The 22448-nt window shown below is 49.1% G+C and overlaps 1 protein-coding gene and 1 long non-coding RNA gene across 2 annotated transcripts in view; one reads left to right on the top strand and one right to left on the bottom strand.

Annotated features, from left to right (window-relative positions):
• Positions 1-1615: 1615 nt before the first annotated feature.
• Positions 1616-22443, bottom strand: LOC141271964 (uncharacterized). The gene is made up of 3 exons (XR_012321954.1): positions 22367-22443; positions 10083-10301; positions 1616-7680 (listed from the first exon to the last, which is right to left on the bottom strand). It is a non-coding gene; the product is annotated as an uncharacterized lncRNA (long non-coding RNA).
• The window catches only part of LOC141271955 (uncharacterized), a 39431-nt gene continuing 32931 nt past the window's right edge, over positions 15949-22448 (top strand). Inside the window, exon 1 of the mRNA XM_073682207.1 lies at positions 15949-16146. The gene's annotated coding sequence lies outside the window, so the exon portion shown is untranslated. The remainder of the gene's footprint in view (positions 16147-22448) is intronic.

The following is a 22448-nucleotide window of genomic DNA, read 5'->3' on the forward strand; positions in this document are numbered from 1 at the left end:
ACGTCTCTGACTGGCTGGCGGCCTTTACCCGGGACATCCACTGTTCTCTGTGCAGGTACACGTGTTCCTGGAATATTGCCCGCATTCTCCACCAACTGTGGTAAAGCCACTTGCTCGGCTCTCTGGAGGCAGACACAGGACACATAGTTCGAGTAAAAGGTCCTGCGGGTTTATTATGCAGCATAAACTTCAGCAGCGTCCCATAAAATATAAACAGGCCCTCTCGGGGTTAACGGGAAAACAAAAGAGAAAGTACAACAGAGAGTCTGTAAGCAAGCAAGGTTCGGCTCTCTGGCTTCAGCCCAACACAGCCTGGAGACTTCCTTCTCCAAGCCACACACTACACAGAGCAAACTTCTGATTGAGTATTTAACCCTGCTCAGCCACACCCTGAGGGGAGGTAGTGGAATGGCTTCCCACCCTCTTTGCCATTCCCATAAAACCACACCCTTTAAGAAAGTTAACACCCAACATATAACATGCTGGCAGAAATTTAGAAGGTTTCAGTTGACACAGGAGAGCAATCTGAGTGACATATACCTCCCCTCGTATATCATACCAGTGACTCTGTCACACATCAAAAAGTTAATTTACTTCAGTTCTTCAATACAAAAAGTGAAACTCATATTACTGTATGTAGCCATTAAAAACAGGGTGATCAATTTCAAGTGTTTATTTCTTTAAGGCTGCGTGCCCACTATGCGCTTTTCAAGCGTTTTTGCCACGGAATTTCCGCAGCGAAAACGCTTAAAAAACGCTTGGTAATACGTGCCCCATGGTCCCCAATCATAATCCGCATATGCTGTGCACATGCTGCGGAAATTTCCGCTGCGGATTATCATTGCAGAAAAATACGCAGCATGTCCATTAATTTTACGGACATGCAGCGTAATCGCCGCCATTGACTTGCATTGGACCGCGTGACATCCGCATCACTGCATCTGCACAAGCGGATATCACACGGTTCAATGTGCTGATGGTACCCAGGTCTGGAGGAGAGGACACTCTCATCCAGACCTGGGTACCATACAAACTGTAAAAAAAAAAGAATTTAAAATAAAAAATAAAGATTATACTCACCTTCCGATGTCCTCCTGGTGTTTTCTCCCCTCCGTCTGATCTGCTGTATGGGTCGCGTTGTTGTGAAGGATCTGCAATGACGTCATTGAGTCATGTGACCTGTCTCATGACTCAATTACGTAACTGCAGGTCCTTCACAACACCGCGAGCCGCCCAAGACAGCGGACGCAGCAGAGAAAACACCGGGAGTACATCGGAAGGTAAGTATAATCTTTTTTTTTTTTTTTTTTTTTTTTTTTTAAACTAACTTGGTCACACTACTATAAATCCATGCCGGTTGCATGGATTTATATAGTGTGAACAAGTTGTCAAGCACTTTCCAAGTGATGCTAAAATCGCTTGGAAAAGCGCTTGATAACCAGCATGTAGAAATGCATGCAAAAACGTTTGACAAACGCTTCTACCTGGCGGGAAAAACGCATGTAAAAACTGCATGCATTTTTCCTGCCAGGGAGAAGCGGAAAAAATATGCAGCATTTCTGCATTGTGGGCACATAGCCTTTTCTTTTCAAAATTCTTTTTATTATTATTATTATCAAAGAGTAAATTTCACATACAGGTTACAAGACTTACTTGTGGAACAAGATTAAGTAATGTGTAATGAGCGATTGTTAAGAAATATAAAACCAAACAAGAAGAGAAATGGGGTCACTATGATAGTGTTTCAGTCCTCGGAGAACCGGACGGACCAGTTGTAGTGCAGAATGTAAGTCTGTTACAAGAGTAAAGTAATACATATTTGAGTCCGCTCATGTGTTCTAAGCTTGCCTGAAAACCAAGGTGTTTAGAATCTACAATATGCATACATTTAATTAAAGATTAATAGAGAGTAAGATCAGAGAGAGAGGAAAGAAGAAGAATAGATACAGTAAGAGGGGGGTAGATGGAAAAGGGGAAGAGAAGGATAAGAGAAGGGGGAGGGGGAGGTAGGCAGGATATGTCACGGAATGCGACAAGGTAAGATTTCATTTATTTATTAAGGGATAAGGATCTATAGGTAATCCATGGTTGCCAAGTGTCTAGGAAGGAGGCCAATGACATCGTTTCTGCCACGTGGTAAAGCATATGAACCTTATCCTGCAGGTACAGTAAGGTGGGAAGGTTAGTGGTTTTCCAGTGGATAGGTATTAACAGTTTGGCCGCAGCAATAATATGCTGGGCCAAAATCGATGTCTTTCTATGTTCAGGCCAGATCAAAAAGTTCAATAAAACTGTCTCTGGTTTCAGGCACAATTTTTTCTTTACCACAGTGTGAATAAGGCTCTCTACTTGTTGCCAGAATTTAAGGATGATGGGGCATTGCCACCAAATATGAAAGTAGCTACCAGGACCTGTTCCGCATCTCCAGCACGAAGTTGATGCATCTGCACTCCAGCCAGAACTCCGGAGAGGTGTATGAAACCATCTCGTGACTATTTTGAAAGAGTTCTCTTGTGCTCGGACACACTGGATCGGGCCATGGGAGTGCTTATAGAGAGTCTGGGCCTGCGTGAAATGATAACCTAAGTCTCGTTCCCAATCAGAAATATATGCTCTCTTTGAGCAGGTATCAGAGGTTAGTAGGGTCTGGTAGATAGTAGAGAATATTTTCTTGGATCTAGTGATCCTGGTGCAAAGCATTTCGTAATTAGTTAGAGCTCTGGATAGATTAGAATGCTTAATATGTCGTTTTATAAATTCTTTGATGGAACCGTATTGGACAAAGTTTAGAGACGAAAAGCCTGGGTGATGCTGCAATTCCGGTAGTGGGGCAAGCGATCCTTCCCGTAGTAAATGATCGATAGAGATGTTAGAGTACTTTAGTCGGTCTCTAGTTTGCCCTGAGAGTGGCAATGAATGGGCTAGAATGTCCGAGAGCCTAAGTATGGGGGAGAGAGATGGGGCTAAGATGTCACTGGAGTCTTGCCATATTTTGAGTGTGGCTTTAGTATGTGAGTTTGGTATAGAAGTGTTAGGTCGGTTGTGGGACTGTGTTAGGAAAAGGGATCTGAGAGGGAGAGGAGCAAGTGCCTCCTCCACCTCGATCCACTGCTTATCTTCGGAGCCTCGTATGATGTTCACCGTCCTAGACAAAATTGCGGCTCTATAGTAGCGCCTGATGTCTGGTGCGCCCATCCCCCCACGCGTCCTTGGTAGTGCCAGCAAGCGGTAAGATATGCGAGGCTTTTTACTCTTTCAGATATATGAAGAGAAAAGGGAATTCACCCTCTGAAGATAAGACAATGGTATTTTTATGGGCAACATCTGAAATATGTAGGTAAATTTAGGCAGAGTCAGACTTTTCATTACATTCTTCCTCCCCATCCACGATAGATAGGAGTCTCTCCACTGCTTAATGAGATTTACTGTGGAGTCAAGCAGAGGGAGAAAGTTCAGTTTAAATAATTCTCTGTCTGTTCTGCCTATCTTCACCCCCAAGGTATGTGATATGGGTCTTAGGCCAAGTGAATGGGTATAAGTTTTTCAGTTTTGCTAGGGAGTGCGTGGGGACATGAAATTCCAGAGCTTCAGATTTGGTAAGGTTTATTTTGAAATTAGAGAGGCTGCCGTATTGCTCCACCAGTGCCATCAAGGCAGGGAGACCCCTTAGAGGCTTGGTTAAGAGGACCAGAAGGTCATCAGCAAACGCTGCCATTTTAAAATGTGAGTTGTGTATTCTGATGCCCTCTATCCTCTGATTTTCTTGTATTGAGATCAATAAAGGCTCCACTGCCAGGACAAACAACAGCGGAGACAACGGGCAGCCTTGTCTGGTCCCATTGTGTACAGTAAATGTGTTTGTCAAGGAATCGTTGATCTTGATGCGTGCAGTCGGGTTATGATACATAGCCATAATGGCAGTAACCAGTGCAGGTGGTAAGCCGAATCGTAGGAGTGTCTCCTCTAAGTAGATCCAGTCCACCCTGTCGAAGGCCTTTTCAGCATCTGTACCCAACAATACTAAAGGGATCTTGTGGGCTTTGGCATATTGAAGAAGGTGCAAAATTTTGTGAGCATTGTCCTTTCCCTCTCTCCTGCCCACAAATCCAGTTTGATTCAATGAGATAAGATTTGGCAAGAACTCGGCAATCCTATGTGCAAACATACTGGCCAGTAGTTTCAGGTCAACATTCAGCAAAGATATTGGTCTGTAACTGCTACATAAGGTCGGATCCTTGCCATCTTTGTGTATTAATGATATTTTGGCTTCGAGCATTTGTTGTGGAAGGGGTTGACCCTCTAGTGTTTCATTACAAATCTTCAGAAGATGGGGTAAGAGGAGGGGGGCGAAAGTTTTGTAATATTGCGCCGAGAACCCATCTGTGCCAGTGGCTTTGCCTTTTGGGCACCTCGACAGGGTGGACCGGAGTTCCTCTAGTGTGAAAGGTTTAGTTAGTTTGTTTTGTTGAGATGTTGTTAATACAGGGAGATTCCGTGTCCGCAAAAAGTGAGAAGAGTCTGACTTTCTCTACATCACATGAGCCTCTGTGTCATTTGGATGGAGATTATAGAGCTGTGAGTAGTATTCCAGAAAGGAAGTCTCAATATGAGTGGGGTTCTGAGCAATAACACCACTGGAGTTCACGATGTAATGGATGTGGGTGCGGGCTTGTCTTTTGCGGAGCCGAGATAAAATAAATTTTGAGGCCTTATCTCCATGTGCAAACATCCTGTTTTACCACAACGCATACATTTTTGCCGAACTGACATTGAGAATATCTTTCAATTTTTGTCTCTTGCTGGTGATGGAGGCCAAAGTTGTATTGTCAATGGATTTTTTGTGGCGCAGCTCCAGCTCAGCTATATCGTCGTATAAGCTTTGAACTTCCTGATGTCTCTTTTTATTATAACAAGATGCAATGGAGATAAGTTCGCATCTTAGCACTGTTTTATGTGCTTCCCAAAGGGTCTGGGGGGAGGTCCCCTCTATTTTGTTTTGTTGGAAGTATTGGTGAAGTTTTTTACTCAATCGCGCCCGGATATCAGGTAAGCCCAGTAGTGCTTCATTTATTTGCCAAGATCTGGAACTTGAGTGCATTCTGGGTGTATTTATTGATAGTAATACAGTGGCGTGGTCTGAATAAACGTTCGGGGTTATATTTGCAGTAGACAGTCTAGGCAGGAGCGATCTTGGTACAAAAATGTAATCTATACGGTGGTAGGATTTATGAGGATTGGAATAGAAAGTGTAATCTCGTGTGGAGGGATTTAAGTATCCCCATGAGTCAATTAGCTGCATAGAATTAAGAAAGGTACACAGTCTCACTAGGTCTCTGGAGAGATAGCGCTTTTTTGTTTGGAAGTATCCAGCATAGGTTCCAGCGCAATGTTGAGGTCTCCTCCGATCAAGAGCACACCCTCTCTAAAGGCCCCGTCACACTTAGCGACGCTGCAACGATCCCGACAACGATACGACCTGTCAGGGATCGTTGCTGCGTCGCTATGTGGTCGCTGGTGAGCTGTCAAACAGGCAGGCTCACCAACGATCAGGGGAGCAGCGACATCGTGGAAAGAATCTTTCCACGATGTCCTGCTCCTGGTTACGAGCCTGCTGAAGCAGGAGCAGGCTGGTAACTATGGTAAACATCAGGTTACTAGGGACACACGCGCTCCTAGTAACCCCTTTGTTTATCATGGTTACCACTCTGCTACAGTGAGCGGGAGGTTACCGCTCACTTTAGCAGGCTCGTAACCATGATAAACAACGGGTTACTAGGTGCGCGTGTGCCCCTAGTAACCCGATGTTTATCATGGTTACCAGCCTGATCGCTGCTCCCGCTGGTCACACATAGCATAGCGATGGAGACTCCTCTCGAGCCAGATTGGGTTGAGGTGGCATAGTACCATGTGTCATAGAGTAAAGTTCGGTAGTCTGTTGGGTTTAAAATGGGTCTCCTGGATGAATAGCAGATCCGCCTTTTGTTTTTTAAGTCTATGTAGTGTGGGGTGTCTGGAACTCGGCGAGTTTAGACCATGGGCGTTTAGGGATGCAAAAGTAATTACCTTATCCGCGTCCATCATGGTGGTATAGGGCTTTCTCAGACGGCGTTTCGCGTGAAAAGGAACTGTTTGTGCCTATAGGGATTAGAAGATGGGAGGGGATAGGAAGAGGGGGGGAAAGACTAGGAGTCATAGAGAGATAGAAAAGGAGAAGCATTAGTTTTGTTAATTGAAAACAATATATAACAATTCCAGATTCAAACTCAAACAACATATATAATGCATGGCATTGGTAGCCAGTTTTGGGGAGCATGTCCAACATACAAATTTATATTAAACGAAAACATCCTTGTAGAGCGTTGCATAACAGGAGCTACGTGAAGTAGCAAATAGCGGAGCCAAGGCCTGAAGGGAGAATGGTATAATGAGTCAAACAACATACTTAGGAATTCAAAAGAGGGGGAAGGCCACAGCCCGTTCCTGAATTCCTTGACCGAGACCAACAGAGTCCCAGGAGAAAGAATCAAAACAGTTTTCCCCTCCTCAATTGTCCCGAAAAGGACAGGCAACAAGATGGGACAGCAGTGAGCGCAAATACCGCTCAGGTGGCATCATCAGGCTTTTTAGGAGTCGGAGATTTAGCTGACTTTCTCCTCGCGCGCTGTGCCTTCGGGGTCACTTGTTGCCAAGGGACTGGGCTCGGAAAAGGTTGAATCAGCGCCACAGAACGGAATGACTCCAGATCAGGGTAGGATTCAAGAGTTATGTCAAGGGTTTTGCAGGCAGCTTTAACATCTGCGGATGATCTGGCAACGATCCTCATGTCTCCTGCTGTCACGTGGACCCCGAAGGGGAATAGCCAACGGAAACGGTGGCCCCTCTGCAATATAGCATCCGTGAAAGGTTTCAACAACCTTCATTTTTTCAAGGTGATAGCCGACAGATCTTGAAAGAGCTGGATCCGTGTGTCCTCATAGATGATCTCCTGCTGTTCCCTTGCTCTACGGAGAATCAGATCTTTGACTCAGTAGTCCAGAAAGCGACATTATACATTTCGGGGTGCCTCTCCTTGGGGCGGAGGGCCCTATGGACCCGGATTAGCTCGATTTCTCGGGGATCATCGTCCGCAAGTAGGCCCCTGAAGATTTCTACTACAGCTTTGCCCAGAGCCTCAAATGCCACAGATTCGGGAAGGCCTTGACATCCTAATATTGTTGCGGCGCTCCCGATTCTCGTGATATTCCAGGGTATTATGGATCAGATGTAGTTGTCGTTCATGTGCGTTCCAGCTGTCAAGCAACGTATTGGATTGCTGTGAGAGTGCAGTTTGGGACTGTTCAAGCGTCTCCAGCCTGTGGCCCTGCTGGGTTAGGTCATGCTTTATCTCTGCCAATTCTCGACTAATAGGTTCAAGGGCTTTAGCCAGTATTCGCTTTATGAAGGAGTGGGTAACCATGGGGTCCTTAGACGAGCTTTCTCCATCCGTGTCACTCTCCACCTCAGAGTCAGAATCGTCTATGTATTTCATATCTAAGCGTTTGGCGGGCTTTATTGATTCTGTTGTAGTGCCCTGTTTCTTTAAGAATTGGTCAACATCAGCTTGGGTGACAGATTTCACAGCTTTAGATGCACTTTTGGGGGGCTTAACACTCGATTTCCCCATAGTGTTGCAGGAAAGCTCTGTAAAGGAGATTATAGTCAAATTATGGTCAATGGCTACCCCTGCTGGCTTAGGGGTGTTTAATACGACATATCTTATCAGGCAATGCTATATGGTAAGAATCCAAGTATATTACTGGTAGATCCTACTGGTGGGAGTTGTAGTACACCAGAAGTAGAGAATAAAAAGCTGTACAATCCACTAGGGTGAGAGCTTATGGTGGTGTGTAGTAAAGCTCTATGCACAGCCTCTCTATTGCCTCTAAAATGCACAAGACGTCAGTCCCAGGACACAGCTAGCAAACGCAAATGTGGCCAGAACAGTGGGCTGGTGATAGTATGTCACTGGGACCTGCAGTGTTGATTTTTATCTGAAAATTGCAGCGTCAGTCTCTGTGTTATTGTAACATACCTGGCGGCGTCCTTGCATAGTGGTCCATCTCCCACTGTGCAAGAGCGCGCACTTGATCTCCAATCCAGAATGTCTCTCTGGCTTCCCTCCATGCTGTCTGTTTGCCTCTGTTTCTGCTGCTTAAGGGCGGCACCCGATCACTTCCTGCTTTTTGTACCTGCTGCAGGCACACCCCTTGTGCGTCCTCAGCCTATTGCTGTCTGTCACCTGGTATTTAAACCAGCTGCTCCAATTAACCCAGGCCCGAGCATCTTGCCCTGTCAGTTGGCTTCTTGTCTCTGACATGCCAGGTCCTGTGTATGTTACCTGTCTTGCAGTATCTGTTCCCGTGTCTGTACTGTGTCCTACCTGTGTACTCTAACCTGCAGTCTGTACACGCTCTCTAGCCTGTTGTCTTCTGCCTATCCTGCAAGCTGTATTTCCAGGCCAGTGTGAACACGCTCCTAGCCTGTTCTTTCCGCCTTCTAGGGGCCACATACCTAGACCTGTTCCTGTATCTTGCCTGTTCTTGTCTGTATACTCTCCTAGCCTGTTACCTGTTTTTCTCCATGTCCGTACCTTCCCTTTTCTTGCAGAATCTGATCCCGCACCTATCTCCTACTCGTTGTCTCTGTACTCCCGTTTGTGTATCCTGTGTGTACCCGGTTCTGCCTTTCCCTTCCAGTCTGTTCCGTGTGAACAGAGCCCTGTCCCCTCCGCTCTGCCTTGCTTGCCGCTTCGGCGGTTCTTGCCTGCTCAGCCCTGTCCGCCGCGTCTGCGGTTTCGCTCTGCTCAGCCCTGTCCGCCGCATCTGCGGTTTCGCTCTGCTCAGCCCTGTCCGCCGCGTCTGCGGTTTCGCTCTGCTCAGCCCTGTCCGCCGCGTCTGCGGTTTCGCTCTGCTCAGCCCTGTCCGCCGCGTCTGCGGTTTCGCTCTGCTCAGCCCTGTCGGCCGCGTCTGCGGTTTCGCTCTGCTCAGCCCTGTCGGCCGCGTCTGCGGTTTCGCTCTGCTCAGCCCTGTCGGCCGCGTCTGCGGTTTCGCTCTGCTCAGCCCTGTCCGCCGCGTCTGCGGTTTCGCTCTGCTCAGCCCTGTCCGCCGCGTCTGCGGTTTCGCTCTGCTCAGCCCTGTCCGCCGCGTCTGTGGTTTCGCTCTGCTCAGCCCTGTCCGCCGCGTCTGTGGTTTCGCTCTGCTCAGCCCTGTCCGCCGCGTCTGCGGTTTCGCTCTGCTCAGCCCTGTCCGCCGCGTCTGCGGTTTCGCTCTGCTCAGCCCTGTCCGCCGCGTCTGCGGTTTCGCTCTGCTCAGCCCTGTCCGCCGCGTCTGCGGTTTCGCTCTGCTCTGTTTGTTTACCGCATCTGCGGCTCCGAATTTGTCTCCCAGTCTGTACTGGACCCTACCCAGCCTGCGCTCTAGTCTGCCTGTTCCTGTATGTTCCGGTGTGGGTCAACAGCCGTGTCCGGAGTCTGACATGGAGTAGACCCTGGTCCCTCTACTCGGTTCCTCCCTGGTGCACTGGCGTCGTATGCCGTCGTGCGACCTTGGTCGGATCGGGCAGATACTTAGTTACACCCCTCCAGGCACTGTCCGGTTCATGGCACAGTGGAACCACTAAACACGCACACACCAGTTAGTCCGGGCGTGTGCATTACAGTTATCAATTGTTCCTCAGCCCTGTTCAGGTTTTGCCAGGGTCTGTAGTGCCAATTTTAATAGGAGAGCTGCAGCCTCAGTCACAGGAGTCTCCACTACTCCCCAGCACTGCCCAGGTCCCGCACCCTCAGTCTGTTCCCCTTTGCTCTGGCGTCGGGGCTGGAGGTGATCTCAGGCCTCCATGCTCTCACCGCTCCTTAATGGCGTCGCCCCTCCCGCTTCTCCGCCACTCCCGCCGAGCGAGCTATATGTTCAGCCGGTTTTTGGTGCAGGAGGCAGACGCGGGCGGATCGTCTAGGCTGTGCTCCTCTCAGGGTGCGAGACTGCGTGCACGCTGGGCCAAGATGGCGAGGGGAGGGGAGGGGGGGGATCACAGTGCAGACCCACCTGGGGTGCGCAGTAAGGCCTCAGCAACTTTCTATGTTGGGCTCCTCGGGTTCCAGAAGCTGTAGGCGGCAGGCACTGAAGTCTGAGGGGATGGATGGCGTCTTTGTGAGGCTAGATGGCATGGATGCTGTAGGTCTGGAGAGGAGCTCTGTCTGCAACAGCCTCCACAGTCAGCGGCCATCTTGGATCTGGTCATTGCCTTGTTTCAATGAGAGAAACCTGTCATAGAATTTTAAGAAAGATAGGTGTCAGTGAGCATGTGCAGTAGGGGACTCTCTGCCTTCCATATATAGAGAGATGTGCTCCACTATACTACCGGAGATACCAGAGGTGCTGAGGTAAGAGGAGGCAGCTCACACTGCTGTGTGCCCTGTCTCTGGGCACATAGCCTTAATGTTGATGATTATGACTTACAGCCAATGAAAACACAAAAATCAGTAAAGTACAATAATTAACAAAAAACATCTGCAAAGGCTTCCTTTAAAAAGTCCCTTAGTCTGTTTCAGTAGGCTCAAGGATCATTGGGAAGACTTCAGACTTGACAGATGTTCAGAAGGCAGTGATTGACACATTCCACAAGGAGGGTAAGCCACAAAAGGTCATTGCTAAAGAAGAAGCTGGCTGTTCACAGAGTGCTGTATCCACGCGTATTAATGGAAAGTTGAGTGGAAAGAAAAAAAGTGTGGTAGAAAAAGGTGCACAATCAACCGGGATAACCGCAGTCTTCAAAGGATTGTTAAGAAAAGGTCATTCAAAAATTTGGGGGAGATGCACAAGGAGTGGATTACTGCTGGAGTCATTGCTTCAAGAGCTACCACACACAGATGTCGCATTCCTTGTGTCAAGCCACTCATGACCAATAGACAACGCCAGAAGCATCTTACCTGGGTCAAGGAGAAAAAGACCTGGACTGTTGCTCAGTGGTCCAAGGTGTTGTTTTCAGATGAAAGTAAATTTTGCATTTCATTTGGAAATTAAGGTCCCAGAGTCTGTAGGAAGAGTGGAGAGGCACGCAATCCAAGCTGCTTGAGGTCTAGTGTGAAGTTTCCACAATCAGTAATTGCTTGGGGAGCCATGTCATCTGCTGGAGTAGGTCCACTGTGTTTTATCAAGACCAAAGTCAGCGCAGCAGTCTACCAGGAAATTTTAGAGCACTTCATGCTTCCCTCTGCCGACAAGCATTTTGGAGATGGAAATTTCATTCTCCAGCAGGACTTGGCACCTGTCCACACTGCCAATAGTACAAATACCTGGTTTAAAAACAACAGTATCACTGTGCTTGATTGGCCAGCAAACTCGTCTGACCTTAACCCCATAGAGAATCTATGGAATATTGTCAAGAGGAAGATGAGAGACACCAGACCCAACAATGCAGACAAGCTGAAGGCTGCTATCAAAGCAACCTAGGCTTCCATAACACCTCAGCAGTGCCACAGGCTGATCGCCTCCATGCCACGCCGCATTGATGCAGTAATTGATGCAAAAGAAGCCCCAACCAAGTATTGAGTGCATTTACTGATCATATATTTCAGTAGGCCAACATTTCGGATTTTAAAAACATTTTTCAAGCTGTTCTTATAAAGTATTCTAATTTACTGAGATAATGACTTTTGTGTTTTCATTGGCTATAAGCCATAATCATCAACATTAATAAACACTTGAAAAAGATCACTCTGTTTGTAATGACTCTATATAATGAGTTTCACTTTTTGTATTGAAGAACTGAAATAAATTAACTTTTTGATGATATTCTAATTTAGTGAGAAGCAGTTGTATGTGTGTATTGTAGGGATTCACTCTAGTAGGCATTAGGCAGCGTTCACACATGCAACGTTTTTAGTCCAATAAGGCAAGGTTTATTAGCTCCCAGTCACTCCATTCAGAGAGACCTTGGCTTGTCTCTCTCCCAGCTACAGCTCACATTTTGGCTGGTCACTCACCAGCAGCACACTCAACTTTGTTTCATCCAGCAGACTCACTGGCTCACCAGCAGCAACCCAGGATATAACCATTTCCTGGTTCTTAAAAATTCACTGCAGGTACACTCCTAATCAGCCGCGGGCTGGGCTCCATCGGCCAACCCTTCCCACAGTGCCTACAGAGAATAAATTGACCCAAGTGGGTGACTCAGGCCAGGCCAATTGCAGAAAACGATTATTGTCTCGCCCTCCTGGGAAACACTATTTACAGATTTCACACAGAGCTCTGCTATGTGAAAGTTTATTAGCATAAACCCAGAGGTACTTGAACACAGCAGGAAAGTACAGTACATACAGCAGGTCAATACTCCGGCAGGTATACGTCTAATACTCCAGCATGTCTACATCCAATACTCTGGCATGTATACATCAAATTCTCCAGCAGGTATAAGTCCACCCACACACAGGTCAGTATGAGATCTCTCCAGTAACCAACAGTCTGGTAGACTGTCCACCATTAAATGGTCCTTTTTCTCTCTAGGATCAAAAACTGCTTAGCTCCTCAGCAGTCTCCCCAGTCACTCCATTCAGAGAGAGCCCCTGGCTTGTCTCTCTCCCAGCTACAGCTCACATCGTGACTAGTTACTCACCAGCAGCACACTCAACTCTGCTTCATCCAGCAGACTGACTGGCACACAATTCCTGGTTCTCAGCAACACACTGAAGATGCATTCTTAAAGGGGTTGTCCACTACTTTATATGATCCCCCAATGTATTCCCCCAGGGCCCATAAGTGTTTCTCTAAATACTTTGAGGTGCCTTTTCTGCCTGTGAGCGGCGCTATCACTGGCCGCTCACAGGCATCACGTGACCCCCGGCTGCAGCCGGCTCTGACATCCGCTGACGTCATAACAAGTCCAGGTGGCAGCCAAGGGTCCCTCTTCCACGTTCCACTGGTGGCTGCTGGGTTGTGGGCAGGGTTACCCCACGCGTCACACCCGGCAACCACCGCACGCTCTCCCTCTCCTCATTCATTGGGAAAAAGTACGGTGGATGCTGGGTGTGAAACACGGGGTAACCCCGCCCACAGCCCAGCGGGGAGTGCATCACTGATGTCACGCCTCACTTGATGTGACATCAGTGATGGGTCACGTGAAGCCTCTGAGTGGCCAGCGATAGCGCAGCTTAGAGGCAGAAAAGGTACCGCAAGGTATTTACAAAAACACTTCTGGGCCCTCGGGGGATACATTGGGGGGGTTCATATAAAGTAGTGGACAACTTCTTTAATCACTGAAAAAATGCAAGAGCGCAAAAGGATCTTATCTAACATAAATGATTGGTAAAGAAGTAACATAACTGCTCACCTAAAAGGGTTGTGAAAAATCGAAAAAACTTGGAATCTAGATGCTGCAGCTTCCCGGGGATATGTGAGATTAGATGCCGGGAAAAGGAAGTTGTTCTGCTCTCAGTGGAAGGTTATGTATGGTTGTCCTAAGGAAGGAGTCGGTGAACTCTGAAACGCGTATACAATAAACCTACAATTTTATTCCACTACTGATTTGTCATGACTCCAGAAAGCGCAGAACAACTTCCTTTTCCCAGCATCTAATCTCAGTCCTAATCAAGACCTGCAGTGCTAGGACTTAACCCTTACCTATCTGGCATTGCTACAGTATATACATATACATGCCTATATGTTTATATACATATGTATGTGTGTCTGTGTAACATACAGTGTGTATATGTAGTATCCACATTTATAAATATCGTCACCACAGACGAGAGTTCAGAGGTGTAAACATGTCAGCAGTCACGCAATAATAGAGCAAAATGATTCTCATTTATCAATTGATTGGATTATATGCCAAAACAAAAGTCATTGTTCTCGGCAGCACATTACCCGGTGTAAACAGGAGATGTTGATAACATGATGTGTATGGGGACAGATTGATCTATTAGAGATTGTTCTTTCCCCATCATTCTTTGTTAGCCTGTGTAGAAAGGCCGATAAACAAACGCCAAACAACTTCAATATAGCCGATCGCGCTAATTTAACAGTCTAAAATGAGCTCGTATGAATGCAACCTAAATGTTTCTGCGTGATAGTGTTAACATTAGGGACCCACTTTTAACTATCTAATAAAAATAAAGAGCCCCCCCCCCAAATATCATAATAACACATAACAATTTATTACGTATGTTAAATAACAATAAACCTACATATTAATATATATCCACACAACAATAACCTAAAGTATGCATTCAACAAAAATAAGCCAAAAATTGCTTTTTTTTTTCTAAAATTTGTGCCATAAAAATATATAAAGTATATACTTATCACTACAAGAGCCGCCTGCAAGCACAGCCTCTCTCGATACACGCTCATCATATGGCTCCGCTCTGTACACCTCGCACACACGCGGCTCGGCTCCGTACACCTCGCACACGCGCGGCTCTGCTCCGTACACCTCGCACACGCGCGGCTCTGCTCCGTACACCTCGTACACGCGCGGCTCCGCTCCGTACACCTCGTACACGCGCGGCTCCGCTCCGTACACCTCGTACACGCGCAGCTCCGCTCCGTACACCTCGTACACGCGCGGCTCCGCACACCTCGTACACGCGCGGCTCCGCTCCGTACGCCTCGTACACGCGCGGCTCCGTACGCCTCGTTCACGCGCGGCTCCTCTCCGTACGCCTCGTACACGCGCGGCTCCTCTCCGTACGCCTCGTACACGCGCGGCTCCTCTCCGTACGCCTCGTACACGCGCGGCTCCTCTCCGCTCCGTACACCTCGTACACGCGCGGCTCCTCTCCGTACACCTCGCACCCACACGGCTCCGCTCCGTACACCTCGTACACGCGCGGCTCCGCTCCGTACACCTCGTACACGCGCGGCTCCGCTCCGTACACCTCGTACACGCGCGGCTCCGCTCCGTACACCTCGTACACGCGCGGCTCCGCTCCGTACACCTCGCACACGCGCGGCTCCGCTCCGTACACCTCGTACACACGCGGCTCCGCTCCGTACACCTCGTACACACGCGGCTCCGCTCCGTACACCTCGTACACACGCGGCTCCGCTCCGTACACCTCGTACACACGCGGCTCCGCTCCGTACACCTCGTACACACGCGGCTCTGCTCCGTACACCTCGTACACATGCGGCTCTGCTCCGTACACCTCGTACACATGCGGCTCCGCTCCGTACACCTCGTACACACGCGGCTCCGCTCCGTACACCTCGTACACACGCGGCTCCGCTCCGTACGCCTCGTACACGCGCGGCTCCGCTCCGTACGCCTCGTACACGCGCGGCTCCGCTCCGTACGCCTCGTACACGCGCGGCTCCGCTCCGTACGCCTCGTACACGCGCGGCTCCGCTCCGTACGCCTCGTACACGCGCGGCTCCGCTCCGTACGCCTCGTACACGCGCGGCTCCTCTCCGTACGCCTCGTACACGCGCGGCTCCTCTCCGTACACCTCGTACACGCGCGGCTCCGCTCCGTACACCTCGTACACGCGCGGCTCCGCTCCGTACACCTCGCACACGCGCGGCTCCGCTCCGTACACCTCGTACACACGCGGCTCCGCTCCGTACACCTCGCACACACGCGGCTCCGCTCCGTACACCTCGTACACACGCGGCTCCGCTCCGTACACCTCGTACACACGCGGCTCCGCTCCGTACACCTCGTACATATGCGGCTCCGCTCCGTACACCTCGTACACATGCGGCTCCGCTCCGTACACGTCGTACACACGCGGCTCCGCTCCGTACACCTCGCACCCACACGGCTCCGCTCCGTACACCTCGCACCCACACGGCTCCGCTCCGTACACCTCGTACACGCGCGGCTCCGCTCCGTACTCTGCACTTGGAAACTCTGCACTTGGTCAACTGACTGACAGGAAGTGGGAGGAGGCCTGACAGGAAGTGGTGGAGGCGGAGCCTGCCGTGTGCTGCAAGAGTTGTGCTGTGTGTGGAGAGAGCTCCTGGGAAGGGAGGAGAGCCAGGCGGAGGTGACCGAGTGGACCGGGAGGACCAGTAGGAGGCGACCGGAGGGACGAGCACAAGAGAGCGCTGTGGCAGCGTGCAGTGCCGGCCAGCGGAGGGTGCCAGGTGGTGGTGATCAGGAGGACCGGTAAGTCCCTAGAGGAGGTGAGTGAGGGGCAGGAGGCCGCGATAAGCGGCCCTACTGAACCCAAGTGTGTACTGTACTGTATTGTATTTGTATCTGTATTGTAATTGTATTGTATTCCCTAGTCCATATTTAATTGATTACCCCCCCCCCCCGTCCATATTTAATTGATCACCCCCGTCCATATTTAAATTGATTCCCCTGAACACCCCCGTCCATATTTAACTGATCCCTCTGACCACATTAAATTGACCCCCCCGTCCTCATTTAATTGATCCCCGACCACCCCCCGTCCATATTAAAGTGATCCCCCTGACCACATTTAAATGATTGACCCCCCCAGCCCATAATTGATTGATCCCCCTTGTCCTATTTAATAGATTCCCCTTGTCCACTTTTACTCATCCCCAGTCCCTATCTATTTGCCTTATCCCCCACCATATTTAATTAACCCCTGTCCATAATTAATTGATTGATTCCCCAGACCACAATTAATTATTTCCCCAGTCCATATTTATTGATATTATTGATCCCCAGTCCTTAGTTAATTGACCCACCGTCCATACCTATTTATTTGCTTTACCCCCCATCCTATTTAATTAAACCCCCTGTCCATAATTAATTGATTGATTCCCTAGTCCACAATTATTTCCCCAGTCCATAGTTAATTGACACACCGTCCATACTTAATTAATCCACCTGACCCACTCAGCTGATCCCCCGTCCATACTTAATTGATCCCCCGTCCATACTTAATTGATCCCCCGTCCATACTTAATTGATCCCCCGTCCATACTTAATTGATCCCCCGTCCATACTTAATTGATCCCCCGTCCATACTTAATTGATCCCCCGTCCATACTTAATTGATCCCCCGTCCATACTTAATTGATCCCCCGTCCATACTTAATTGATCCCCCGTCCATACTTAATTGATCCCCCGTCCATACTTAATTGATCCCCCGTCCATACTTAATTGATCCCCCGTCCATACTTAATTGATCCCCCGTCCATACTTAACTGATCCCGCGCCGATATCTAATCGATACACTTGCACATCCCTAATTGATCCCCGTCCATACACCTATATATAAATAATTGTGTTTTGTACTTGTACATATATACTGACTGTATCCCCATATTTAGAATGACGTCCATGTTGGCCGGAGCCGTGCAGTGTACATCTTGCGCAATGTATGCATTCCCTGAGCTACCGCTCAGGGATCCATACTGCTGCGAGAGATGTGAGCATATCGTGCACTTGGAAGCCCAAATCCTGGATCTAAGTGCTCAGATAGCGGTACTGAGGAGCATCGACAACATGGAACGGAGTTTGCTGCTCACCGAGCAGACACTCAATGGGTCAACACTGGGGGTGGAGCTTAGTGGGGAAGCGCAGGCTGAACAGGCAGGGAGCTGGGTAACAGTTAGAAGGGATAGAGGGAAGAAGTATAGGAAGGCTGGTTCAGAACCGGCATTATTGGAGCACGACAGATCCTCTGACCGCCGGGGGAGTGTATGCTCCAGTAATGAGGGGGAGGGGGAAGTGTAGGGCAGGCTAGACAGGTCCTGGTAGTGGGTGACTCTATTATTAGGGGGACAGACAGGGCAATCTGTCACAAAGACCGGGATCGCCGAACGGTGTGCTGCCTCCCTGGCGCTCGAGTCCGGCACATCGCGGATCGGGTTGACAGGTTACTGGGTGGGGCTGGCGAAGACCCAGCGGTCATGGTCCACATTGGCACCAATGACAAAGTGAGTGGTAGATGGAGGGTCCTTAAAAATGATTTCAGGGATCTAGGTAGGAAGCTTAGGGCAAGGACCTCCAAGGTAGTTTTCTCAGAAATACTACCAATCCCGCGAGCCACACAGGAGCGCCAACGGGAGGTTAGGGAGGTGAATAAGTGGCTAAAGAGTTGGTGCAAGGCAGAAGGGTTTGGGCTCATGGAGAACTGGGCCGACTTCGCTGTCGGCTACAGGCTCTACCGTAGGGACGGGCTGCACCTCAATGGGGAGGGTGCAGCGGTGCTGGGGAAGAAGATGGCTAATAGGTTGGAGGAGTTTTTAAACTAGAGACAGGGGGGGGGAACCAAGGAAATAGGTGGGATGTGAGGCAAGCAAGGGGGAAGGGGAGAAGTGAATATAATGAGGGTGGAGAGGGGGGTGGGGATAGTACAGTCAGATCGTTAGAGAAGAATAGGATGCTAAATAACCCCAAAGTTTTATCTTGCATGCTGACCAACGCAAGAAGCCTGACCAATAAGGCGGATGAGCTGCGGGCGCTTATATCGGAGGAGAGGTATGACATCGTAGGTATAACAGAGACTTGGCTAGACGATAGCTACGACTGGGCGGTAAATTTAACAGATTATAGTTTATTTAGAAGGGACCGGAAACAGGGGAAGGGCGGAGGAGTCTGCTTATATGTAAAGTCACGTCTAAAGCCCAGACTAAGGGAAGATATAGGAGAGGGAGAAGAGGGGGTCGAGTCCATGTGGGTAGAGATAGAGGGGGCAAAAAATAATAATAAAATATTACTGGGGGTCTGCTATAAGCCACCCAATATAAGAGGAGAATGAGAAACTGCTATTAGGACAAATAGACAAAGTAGCAAAACATAATGAGGTGATTGTAATGGGGGACTTCAACTACCCGGATATTGACTGGGAAACAGAAACCTGTAGATCGCAGAAAGGAAAAAGGTTCTTGACAAATATCAAGGATAATTATCTCTCCCAACTAGTGCAGGAACCAACGAGAGGGAAGGCAGTGTTGGACTTAATATTGACTAATAGGCCTGATAGAATAACTGAGGTACAGATAGGGGGGCACCTAGGTAATAGCGATCATAATATTATCAATTTCAAAATGCCCTTCAGTAGGGTTATCAATAAGGGAACAACTAAAACATTAAACTTTAGGAGGGCGAAGTTTGATCAGCTGAAAGAAAACCTTCATCTTATAGACTGGGACAAAGTTCTTAATCAAGGAAATACGAATAGTAAATGGGAAACCTTCAAAAGAATTCTGAATACTCAGTGCGAGAGGTATATACCGTATGGGAATAAAAGGGCCAGAAATAAGAGGAAACCAATATGGTTGAATAAGAACGTAAAAGGGGCGTTAAATAGCAAAAAAGAGGCATTCAAGAGATTAAAACAGGAAAACAGCAAGGAGGCACTAATGTGTTACAAGGAAAAAACGAGAACCTGCAAAAAACAAATAAAAATAGCAAAGGAGGAAACAGAGAGACGTATTGCTAGGGAAAGTAGATCAAATCCCAAACTGTTCTTTACATATATAAATAGTAAAAGGATTAAATCGAATAATATTGGACCGATAAAAAGTGATGAAGGCAAAATCATAGAGAAAGATGAGGATAAAGCTAATCTATTAAATAAATTTTTTTCGTCAACTTTCACAAAGGAAAAAGAACTAACAGGCGAAATGAGAAGTGACAAGCTTAATCCTCCACTAAGTATGACAAATCTAACCCAAGCTGGGGTACAGAAACGCCTCAGTAACATTAAAATAAACAAATCACCAGGACCTGATGGCATACACCCACGGGTACTAAGGGAACTAAGTAATGTGATAGACAGACCGTTATATCTTATATTTAAGGACTCTGTTGAGACTGGGTCTGTACCACTTGATTGGCGACAGGCGAATGTAGTGCCAATATTCAAAAAGGGAGCAAAAAGTAACACCGGAAACTATCGGCCGGTGAGTCTGACGTCCGTTGTGGGCAAAATTTTTGAAGGCTTTATTAATGAGGCAATCATGGAGCATCTTGACGCTAATAATCTATTAACCCCGAACCAACATGGATTCATGAGGAATCGCTCCTGCCAAACAAACCTGATTGACTTCTACGAGGAGGTTAGCTCTCGAGTAGATCAGGGGGAACCAGTGGATGTCGTGTATCTCGACTTCTCAAAAGCGTTCGATAGCGTGCCACATAATAGGTTGGTATACAAAATGAGAATGATGGGGCTGGGGGAAAATGTCTGCAAGTGGGTAGCTAACTGGCTAAAGGATAGAAGGCAGAGGGTGGTTATAAATGGAATATACTCAGATTGGGTAAGCGTCACTAGTGGGGTACCACAGGGGTCTGTACTAGGCCCAATGTTATTTAATATCTTTATTAACGACATAGTCAACGGGATAAATAGTAAAATATCAATATTTGCAGATGACACAAAGTTATGTAAAACAATTAATACAAAAGAGGACAGTGCAGACCTACAGAGGGATTTGGATAAGCTGGGTAGGTGGAGCATTAAATGGCAAATGAGGTTTAACGAGGAGAAATGTAAGGTCATACATATGGGAAGGAAAAATGGAAGTCACCAGTACTCACTGAATGGGAAATCATTGGGGAATTCAGAGATGGAGAAGGACTTGGGCATCTTGATTGATAGCAAACTAAATTGGAGTGCCCAAAGTCAGGCTGCTGCTGTAAGGGCAAACAGGGTAATGGGATGTATCAGAAGAGGTATAGCTGCAAAGGATGAGAACATTGTTCTTCCACTGTACAAAGCACTGGTCAGACCACACTTGGAATACTGTGCTCAGTTATGGGCCCCAATATATAGAAAGGATATAAATGAGCTTGAAAAGGTACAAAGGAGGGCAACAAAATTAATAAGGGGAATGGAGGGACTGCAATACCCAGAGAGGTTGGCAAAACTAGGACTATTCAGCCTGGAAAAGAGAAGGTTGAGGGGGGACATAATAAATGTGTACAAATATGTTAGGGGACAGTATAGAGACCTTGCCCGGGATTTGTTCAAAAGGAGGGATATTACGGTAACAAGAGGGCATTCACTAAGACTGGAAGAGAAAAGGTTTCAGCACCAGCATAAGAAGGGGTTCTTTACGGTAAGAGCAGTGAGAATATGGAATTCACTGAGTGAGAAGACGGTAATGTCGGATTCACTAAACCAGTTCAAGCGGGGACTGGATGCTTTTCTAGATACCAGGCAGATTTCTGCATATACTTAAAAATAGAATAAAATAGTAGGTTGATACAGGGATTTATTCTGACTGCTGGTTTCAGAGTCGGGAGGGAATTTTTCCTCAGGTGAAGATTGGCTAAATCATTTGGGGTTTTTGCCCTCCTCTGGATCAACTTTAGCAATTACAGAACTAACAGGTTGAACTTAATGGACGCAAGTCTTTATTCGGCTTTACTAACTATGTAACTATGTACACCTCGTACACGCGCGGCTCCGCTCCGTGCACCTCGTACACGCGCGGCTCCGCTCCGTGCACCTCGTACACGCGCGGCTCCGCTCCGTGCACCTCGTACACGCGCGGCTCCACTCCGTGCACCTCGTACACGCGCGGCTCCGCTCCGTGCACCTCGTACACGCGCGGCTCCGCTCCGTGCACCTCGTACACGCGCGGCTCCGCTCCGTGCACCTCGTACACGCGCGGCTCCGCTCCGTGCACCTCGTACACGCGCGGCTCCGCTCCGTGCACCTCGTACACGCGCGGCTCCGCTCCGTGCACCTCGTACACGCGCGGCTCCGCTCCGTGCACCTCGTACACGCGCGGCTCCGCTCCGTGCACCTCGTACACGCGCGGCTCCGCTCCGTGCACCTCGTACACGCGCGGCTCCGCGCACCTCCGCGCACCTCGTACACGCGCGGCTCCGCTCCGTGCACCTCGTACACGCGCGGCTCCGCTCCGTGCACCTCGTACACGCGCGGCTCCGCTCCGTGCACCTCGTACACGCGCGGCTCCGCTCCGTGCACCTCGTACACGCGCGGCTCCGCTCCGTGCACCTCGTACACGCGCGGCTCCGCTCCGTGCACCTCGTACACGCGCGGCTCCGCTCCGTGCACCTCGTACACGCGCGGCTCCGCTCCGTGCACCTCGTACACGCGCGGCTCCGCTCCGTGCACCTCGTACACGCGCGGCTCCGCTCCGTGCACCTCGTACACGCGCGGCTCCGCTCCGTGCACCTCGTACACGCGCGGCTCCGCTCCGTGCACCTCGTACACGCGCGGCTCCGCTCCGTGCACCTCGTACACGCGCGGCTCCGCTCCGTGCACCTCGTACACGCGCGGCTCCGCTCCGTGCACCTCGTACACGCGCGGCTCCGCTCCGTGCACCTCGTACACGCGCGGCTCCGCTCCGTGCACCTCGTACACGCGCGGCTCCGCTCCGTGCACCTCGTACACGCGCGGCTCCTGACCCCACACATAACCTTCACCTCATCCAGCACCATGACAACCAGCACAGCAGAGTCCTGCATCCACTGAGGCCCCTGATCATGTGACCCCTGACTCCTCCCC

Source organism: Phyllobates terribilis, unplaced genomic scaffold, assembly GCF_046119375.1.
Source record: "Phyllobates terribilis strain yellow unplaced genomic scaffold, ASM4611937v1 Scaffold_5__5_contigs__length_657084704, whole genome shotgun sequence".
Taxonomy (NCBI): Eukaryota; Metazoa; Chordata; class Amphibia; order Anura; family Dendrobatidae; genus Phyllobates; species Phyllobates terribilis.